Source organism: Hipposideros armiger, unplaced genomic scaffold (assembly GCF_001890085.2).
Source record: "Hipposideros armiger isolate ML-2016 unplaced genomic scaffold, ASM189008v1 scaffold_355, whole genome shotgun sequence".
Classification (NCBI taxonomy): Eukaryota; Metazoa; Chordata; class Mammalia; order Chiroptera; family Hipposideridae; genus Hipposideros; species Hipposideros armiger.
The window spans coordinates 1,383,572-1,392,026 of NW_017731705.1; positions in this window are offsets into that span (position 1 = coordinate 1,383,572).

An 8,455-nucleotide genomic window follows, 5' to 3' on the forward strand; every position below is an offset into this window, starting at 1 on the left:
TTTTGAAATGCATATAAGTTAAAAACATTCCAAAGCCATAGATAATCTGTCTACTTTAAATAGAATATTCATTCATGTTTGGTTTTTGACAGATGAAAATGAAAGTTAGCAAACATATAAATTATACTTTGTACATAGACACAACAGTAAGGATGTGGTCAAATAGGCATTTTTTTCAGGTATAAATCAATAGTGAACAGCAGTATGTATAGTAATTTCAAATTGGGATACTATGATATATTAAATAATTCAGTAAAACACCTTCTAAATAATGGGGAAAGTTACAGATATTACGTTTAAATACATGGCTTATTAACTACTTTGGATGAATTGCTAAATCAGATGAAGGAAGTACAACTCAAAAGTTAAAAATAAGTCTACATGAGACAGTAAGTTTGAGGAGAAATATGGAACTTTAAAAAGGTGAGCTAAATTTGACATGAAGCAGAAGAGATGAGAACTTCATGGTACAGTGGTTTTGCTAAGATGATCACCATGAATGGAATGCTTACAGTATGCAAGATTGTAATAAAAATTGGCAAGGAAAAGAGACATGGAGGCGGATATTTTACTCTATGTCAAACAGGATTGTGAAACAAGCAAGATAAAAGTTGAGAATAAAAATGTAGAAGTGAAATACATTGGCAAAAGATGAAAGAACAAATAATAAAACAAAAGAAGAAATGGTGTAGGCATTTGTTATAGTACCTTGAAATTAGAGAAAATATTAATAAACATTTTTAATTCAAATGTTAAATTCTTAAGGTGATTGCTATCTATTATCATAAGAAATCTGTGGGGGTGGCCAGTTAGCTCAGTTGGTTAGAGCACAGTGCTCATAACACCAAGGTTGCTGGTTCGATCCCCACGTGGGCCACTGAGATGCACCCTCCACAACTAGATTGAAACAGCTACTTGACTTGGAGCTGACAGATCCTGGAAAAACACGGTTCCCAAATTTAAAAAAAAAAGAAAAGAAAAGAAAAGAAATCTGTGAATAAAATCTCTAAATATTTTTGTGAAAAAAGAGACAAAAGTGTAAACTCACCTAAAAATGCATGTAAATGTCATGATTTTTAGATAGCAAATAAACAAATGAATCGATATAGATAGATATAAAAAATACTACATCACCACTACTTTCACTTATTGGAACTAAACTTGCAATTTTCAGTATGTTTGTTATATAAAGATTGATGATCGGATGTTGTGGTTGGCCCTTCAAAGGACACAAATAATTACACTACTTAGAAGGAACTTGCTACTAACCAAAAACTAACATATTTAAAAGCTACTCTATTTTAAGGACTCCTTAAAGGACTCACTTATAAATCATAAGAAAACAACAATTATTTTAAACTCTGTTTTTATTCATCTACCATAGTTCTTAGGTAGGTAAATTCAATCAAATGGTAATGTTATTTGCCTTTGTCCTAGACCAATCACTGCCTAGAAAAAAGATAATATTAAAGTTAGGAGTCCCTTGCTCATTTTGTGAATATTATATCTACTTTTCATATGGCACTATGTTGGATACATCAAAGTAGATGAAGCTGCAATAGAAATTAAGAGCCAACGTAAGTTTTATTTAAAAGTAATGAGAAATGAATATAATAGCAGCATCCTCTAAGAAGGGAGAGATGGCAGAATATAATTGTAATGTGAAATAATGGTAAATATAGTAGTTTGTGTTTCCTATGCTTCACAGTTAATCAAAAATTCTGCTTGCAAATAAGGTTCTATTTCTTTTTTCATTAATTTAAAAATGCCTTCCCCTGCCATATCTCACAGAAAGAGACATTTTTTCTTACACAGCATTTAAGTGTAGGTAATCAGTGTGCAGTATGTTTAGAACAGAGAATAAAATTTTAATGGTTTTCAGTCTAAAGATCAGTCAATACTTTGGCCCGACAAGTCAGTATTTTTGTTACCAGCTGGTTTATTTTCTTCTCTCTAGTGTTGAAATAAAGTCTTATTGTGAGAATAAAATGTATAATAAGTTTCTGTAAACTTCACATTTTAAAAATAATGTTAATTGATATTAGAGAGCACCTAGATATTTTAACCACATTCAACACTTTAGTACCAGAAAATTATATATCCATTTTTATAAGTTGCAAATATGATCACCAAAGTTCTCTTAAATATTTTTTTAAAACTTTACCAGGAGATACAAAAATATAAACATTTTCTAAAATAGGAAAATGGATAATAAAGCAATAAATAAAGACAACAAATTTCTGGGCATCTTAAAATATCCTGTAAACAATTAGGGCATTTTAAGGCACAGAGAAGGGTATGGCTTTATTGAGAAGGAGTAACATGTAGCAAAATTTATTTTCTATTTTTGCAAAGTTAGACAGCTTTTAGATCATGAGACTATCTTGGGAGTGGTTTACGTTGATTCCAGGTAAGCATTTGACAAGGGAATTCTTTATCTCGTTGTATGCAAAGTAGAAAAAAATTGGCTGATTGACGGTACATTTAGGTGGAGTTGTAGCTAATTAAGCAAGTGGACTTCCTGTGTTGATTCATCAATGTCAATGTGAAGGAAACTCGAATGCCCTGCCATAAGCCTGTGTACTTGATCTGGTGAGGTTTAACATAGTATCAGTGAAGAAATCTTCATCAAATGCACAGCTGAGGTACAGCAAAAGGGAGAGTCAACATCTTGGAAAACTACCGTATTTGCCGGCGTATAAGACGACTGGGCATATAAGACGACCCCCTAACATTTCCACTCAAAATACAGAGTTTGTTATATACTCGCCGTATAAGACTACCCCCTCTTCCGCACACCTTCCACACACCAAATAAAAGGTAAAACAATATCATTTGATTTCAACATTTATATTTATATTCAAATGCTTATGACATGCAGGAAAACTGTCACAAGGCTGTATGTAATCAAACATATACATAAATCGCGATTTGCGATTTTGCAAGCTATCATACTGGGTGTATGGTCGGCTGTGTGCGATTTTGCGAGTGTGGTAAAATCGCATAACAGCAAAATCGCATAACAGCCGAGCATACACCCAGCAGCGCTGCTGATGCCTGAACGGTATGTGGAATGAAGTGGGCGGGCATCGGGAGGCCACTATGGCACGGGGCAAGCACTATGGGCAGTCTATCTGAAGTGTACCTGGCGTATAAGACGACCCCCCACTTGGAGGCATATTTTTCAGGGCCAAAAAATTGTCTTATACGCCGGCAAATACGGTAATCTGAATATGAAAATGAACGCTTACAATTAAAAAAAAAAGGAGGAGGTTAAACACATAAAAGTTGAAATATAACAGTGAGTCATAGAATCTTTGAAAATTAAGTTCAGAGATCAATGAGAAACCACCAATGTGGTTCAACCAACCACTAACTCAAGCTAATGGTGTGATGTCAGAGCTAATAAAGCTATCTTAGGTTGCAATTACCCAAGTCCTATGTTATGATCAAGGTGGGGCGTAGTCGCACTGCTCCTTGTAGTTCAGAACATATCAAATTCCACACCCTATATTGAAAAAAGAAAAAAAAAAGAAAGGAAGAAAAGCAGGGAATGATGGGGGAAAAGAGAGGGAAGGAGGGAGAGAGGGAGGAAGGGAAAAAAGGAGGAAGGGAGGGAGGGAGAAAGGAAGGAAGGAAGGAAGGAAGGAAAGAAGGAAAGAAAGGACAGAGGGAGACAGAAACAAAAAGAGGGAAAGGAAACTAGATAGCAAAATATAAGCCACATTAGTGACAAATCCGACACCAACATAAGAGAAATAATTAGGAAAATAGAGGCATTTATCCCAGGAAAAAGATTTTTAGAAAGTATGACTGCTGACTTCTAGTATTTGTAGAGCTATCATGAAGGAGAGATGGTAATACACAGAAGATGTTACTCTGATACTCTTCAAGTCTAAAATTCTGTGGTTCTTATTTCTATAAAAAAGAAAGTGATAGTGACCATGGACATTTGTATATTCAATATAATATGAACTTTGAACCAACGCACTCTTCAGGTTCCAGCAATAGTTACAAAATATTGGATTGTTGGAAAAGTCATGACGCATTTTGCAACGAAAAACATAGAAAAAACACGTCATGACTTTTCCAACAACCCAATACAAGGTATATTTGCATAAAATATTTTTGTTTAAATTAAGCTCAGTGGCCCCAATCCATCTATGAGAACTTCTCAATTCCAATATGCACATAAAGGTGAAAAAAATCCCAAACATAAAACCAAAAAACTTTCCCAGGGAAAGAGAAATAGGGAGGGCAAGAATGATAAAGATTGTGATATGTGCAATTTGTACTTTTAACAGTATCATTCGATAAAAATGTGCAAAATAAACTAAACATATTCTTTTGCCAGAAAGTTTATGATTATGACACGAATTGTGGTAAAACTCTGTTAATTCTTGGCACAAAAATTATAATTATAAGATTTACTTAAAAAAATAAAATAAAGTGTTTCACTGAAATAATTTAAGTATACTTTGTTAAATAAAACAAGTATTTATTACTTTCTAACCAGAATAATTTCTAAAAAAAGTTAATGTTTATTTCTACATGGACTTATTTTTTGCATACTAAGGAGAAAACTCTAGTTTGAAAATTTGATTTAATTACTAGATTCTGTAAATATGGATGCAAAATCAGCTGAAATTATGGCTAGATGGAAAATTGTAAAAGATAATGCTGTATTGCACATGGTATTTTATGATGTAGATATGTTCAATTGATTGTTTATTACATTATTCAATTAAAAGTGTTAAAAATCTTCACTGAAATGAAATGACTGCATAATTTAAATTATACAAAGAAGTCAGAAAAATTCAAGTAAAGATAAACAATGTAGCACACATGCTGAAATGTTAGGATGCTAAACGTAAGATAGGGAACAAAATTTTCATTTATATACCTTGAAAATAATGAAATATACTGATCAGAAAAAAAATTCCTAGTGTGTTCAAGAATCATATATTTATCAAGAAAAATAAACCAAATTATTACAGTGAGTTAAGATGGGTTAAACACCCCTACTTATAAAATTGTTTATCAAGGGCTGGCCGAGAACTTTGGCTCAGTTGGTTAAGAGCTTGCTCAAGAGTATGAGCTCTGAGCAACTAGCAGTTCAATTCCCCGCCTGAGCTGAGCTGCTGCTGAGCTGCCAACAAGTGGCAGGATGGTTCAGCTAAAAAATAAAAACAAATTGTTTATCAAACATTAGTAAAAGAAAAGTTCAATAAGCAGAATAGCAGATGAAAAAAGTTGGGGTAGCACAATATTTTAAAATTTTAGCTAGCTAAATACATTTTTTGAAAAATATACAATGTTACAACACACATGCATACACATGTGTCATAGGACACATATAGCATATATATGTGCTATAAAATGCAGTTTTCCTAAATTGACTGCTCTACGTTTGAACTTCTAATAACCTTTTGCATGGAAGAAAAATTTGGGCAACCCCTCCCTCAGGTTCCTCCCCTTTCAAAAGGATCACATACCCCTGTATGACACTGGCTTTGATCAATGCCCTTTTGGCAGGATTTTCAAGAATCAACACAGGGCTTGTCACATTTTTTTCTTGTTTTGTTTTGTTTTTTTGTTTTGTTTCAGGTGTACAAAACAACATAGTGATTATACATTTACAAACTTCACAAAGTGATAACCCCAACAAGTCTACTACCTATTTGATACCATACATAGCTATTACAATACCATTGACTATATTTTCTATACTATGCTTTACAACTCATGACTATATATTATATATATATATATATATATATATATATATATATATATTTACAGTTGACAGTCAATATTATTTTATATCAGTTTCAGATTGTACAGCACAGTGGTAAGGCATTTATATAATTTATGAAGTGATCCCCGGGTAAGTCTAGTACCCATTTGACACTATACATAGTTTTTATGATATTATTAACTATATTCCCCATACTATATTTCACATCCCCATGACTATTGTGTAACAACCAATTTGTACTTCCTAATCCCTTCACCTTTCTCACTCATCCCCCACTTACCATGTTTTTTTTCCAACTACTAGATAATGGATTGTGTTTCCAGCAGGGGCTGCCTGGTCCACCTGGGTTCCAGTAAAGGTGACAAGAGATAAAGCAACAGATGACTCACAAAAGGGCATATTGCAGGAGTAAAAAATCAACCTTCATTATAATAAGCCCCCAAGACTGGGAGAGCTGGGAGAGCACTAGTTATTGCAGCATAATCTAGAAAATCCTAACTGATATAGTATGGAATTGAAGAAACTAGATTGTGTTAATTGCCTTCTGTATATGGCCATACAGCAACTAGAAACTAGATCTTATTCTTGGTAACCACTCCTGAAATGGGTTGAAATTCATTGGCCCCATGGCTACAGCTGCATAGCTCTAAAGACAACATATCCAAAGTGAGAATAGCCTTAATTCTCCTTTCAAGTCATTTCTAAATTAAGAACCACAATGATCATGCTACCTTATTTGAGTTCACTTTGGGTTTGAAATTTTAAGACATTTATTTTTCATGTACAACATGTAGAAGGCAGAGGAACTAGAAATGCATTCAGTTCATTATAAAACTCTTGTAGTCTGAGAACCATAATTTTTGCTTTTAGATACAGGAAGAAATTCCCACATATAATTTTGTAGACTATTAAATATTTACTTAAAATAATAAAAAATATCAAGCAAACGCAGTGGAATTACTGATCTTAAAAATAAAATTAACTTTCCTTCAAATTAACAATTTATATGAAAATCATGTTCATCAAATTATAGAGTTATAGATTGATTAATGTCCCATTAAAATCACTAAAACCAAACTGTTCAAAACAGAGGAAAATAATAGAGGTATTAATAGTTTGAATGATTAAACACAAATCATAAATCACCTAGAAGATAATGGAACCATCTACTAGAAATAGATGCAGCTCATGAATAATAAATCTTGCCAAAATATGACCACTAATTACCAATTATGATACAAAATTTAAAACACAATGTTTAGTAGACACAACCAAATAAATAACTCATATCCAAATGTATACATAAGTATTATTGTTGAAGTATATGTTTGATAACTGACCACAAGTAAAACGAAGGTTATAGAAAATCATGGGATCATGTGTCTTATAGGAATATAATGCTTAGGAGGGTGCTGCAAAAATCGATAATAAACTCTATTTCAATAAAGAGGTCTGTTAATGTTTTATGACCTAGTATAGAACATAAACAGCACATTGCTTAAATTTGCAAATTTTAAATGACTTGCTTTTTGAGTGGGCATATGTATTTTAATAGTAGAGAAAGGTATGTAAACAGAAAAAAGCTGTGATCTTGCTATCATCATCAGGAGCAGTAATGTAGAATCTCAACAAATTTTGAGGGCTAATTTTGCAGAAAATGAGTAACACTAAGTCTTTATCAGCAATTCAACTATAATATTTTAAATCTCATTACTAAATTACATATCTTATCCCTCATTTCAGTTACATGGCATTCTAAAGTAAACCATTGACCCCTGAAAACAAATTCCTACTTTGAAATCCCCCTATGATTAGTATCTTCTGCATTCTCCTTGTGGTTTTTCTTAGAGGGAATTCTACTTCACAAAGAGGTACTAAAACACCACAGAAATAACCAGAATCCCATCTTCTTACAGAATCCAGGATGGATGTGTTTCATACCACACTCTATTCCAGGTTGTGCTTCAGACATAATCAACATTACTATCCATTATATTCACAATAGTCTCATTTTCTCTGTGGCTCATGTACAAAAAGGACAACAGAGAAAAATGCCTTACAATAGTTCAATCTGGGTCCTATCTTCTCACATTTATTCTTGTCAATGATTCTCAGCATCTCTGAGCCTCTGGAAAATAAAGTCTTAGAAAACTGAGGCAGAAGCATGTCCTAAAAGGAAATGGGCATCATTCATCTATCTCTTCAGCGCCTCAGTCTCCCCCAAACCTGTGCCTTGTCTAGGATTGTGCAGAGCCAATCTATTGGAATAGGACAATATTGGCTATCTTCCCCTATGTGGAAAAAGAGTTTTCTAGATCTATGTCACTCACCTCACAACCTACCTTAACAAATATCCTACTGTACATCTCATTGTCCTTATGAGCTGTGAACTTTTCATTGAGAGCTAAAATCTTTTGTCTAAGAACATTTCACGCGTTCTGTCTGTTTCTGATGATATGCATTTGTCTGGAAATCTGTAGCAGATGCAATGAACCTCTAATGTAAGCAACAATTCTTGATAAGGTATAAAATACTAGATACAGGGCCGGCCGAGTGGCGCGATGGTTAAGAACTGGCTTGGGACGCCAGAGGCCCCGGTTCGGATCCCACATATGAGGGCCAGTGACACTGCCCTCTGCAGCTCAGATGCTGAACAACAGCTCAACCTGGAGCTGGGCTGCTGTGAGTCGCCGGCGA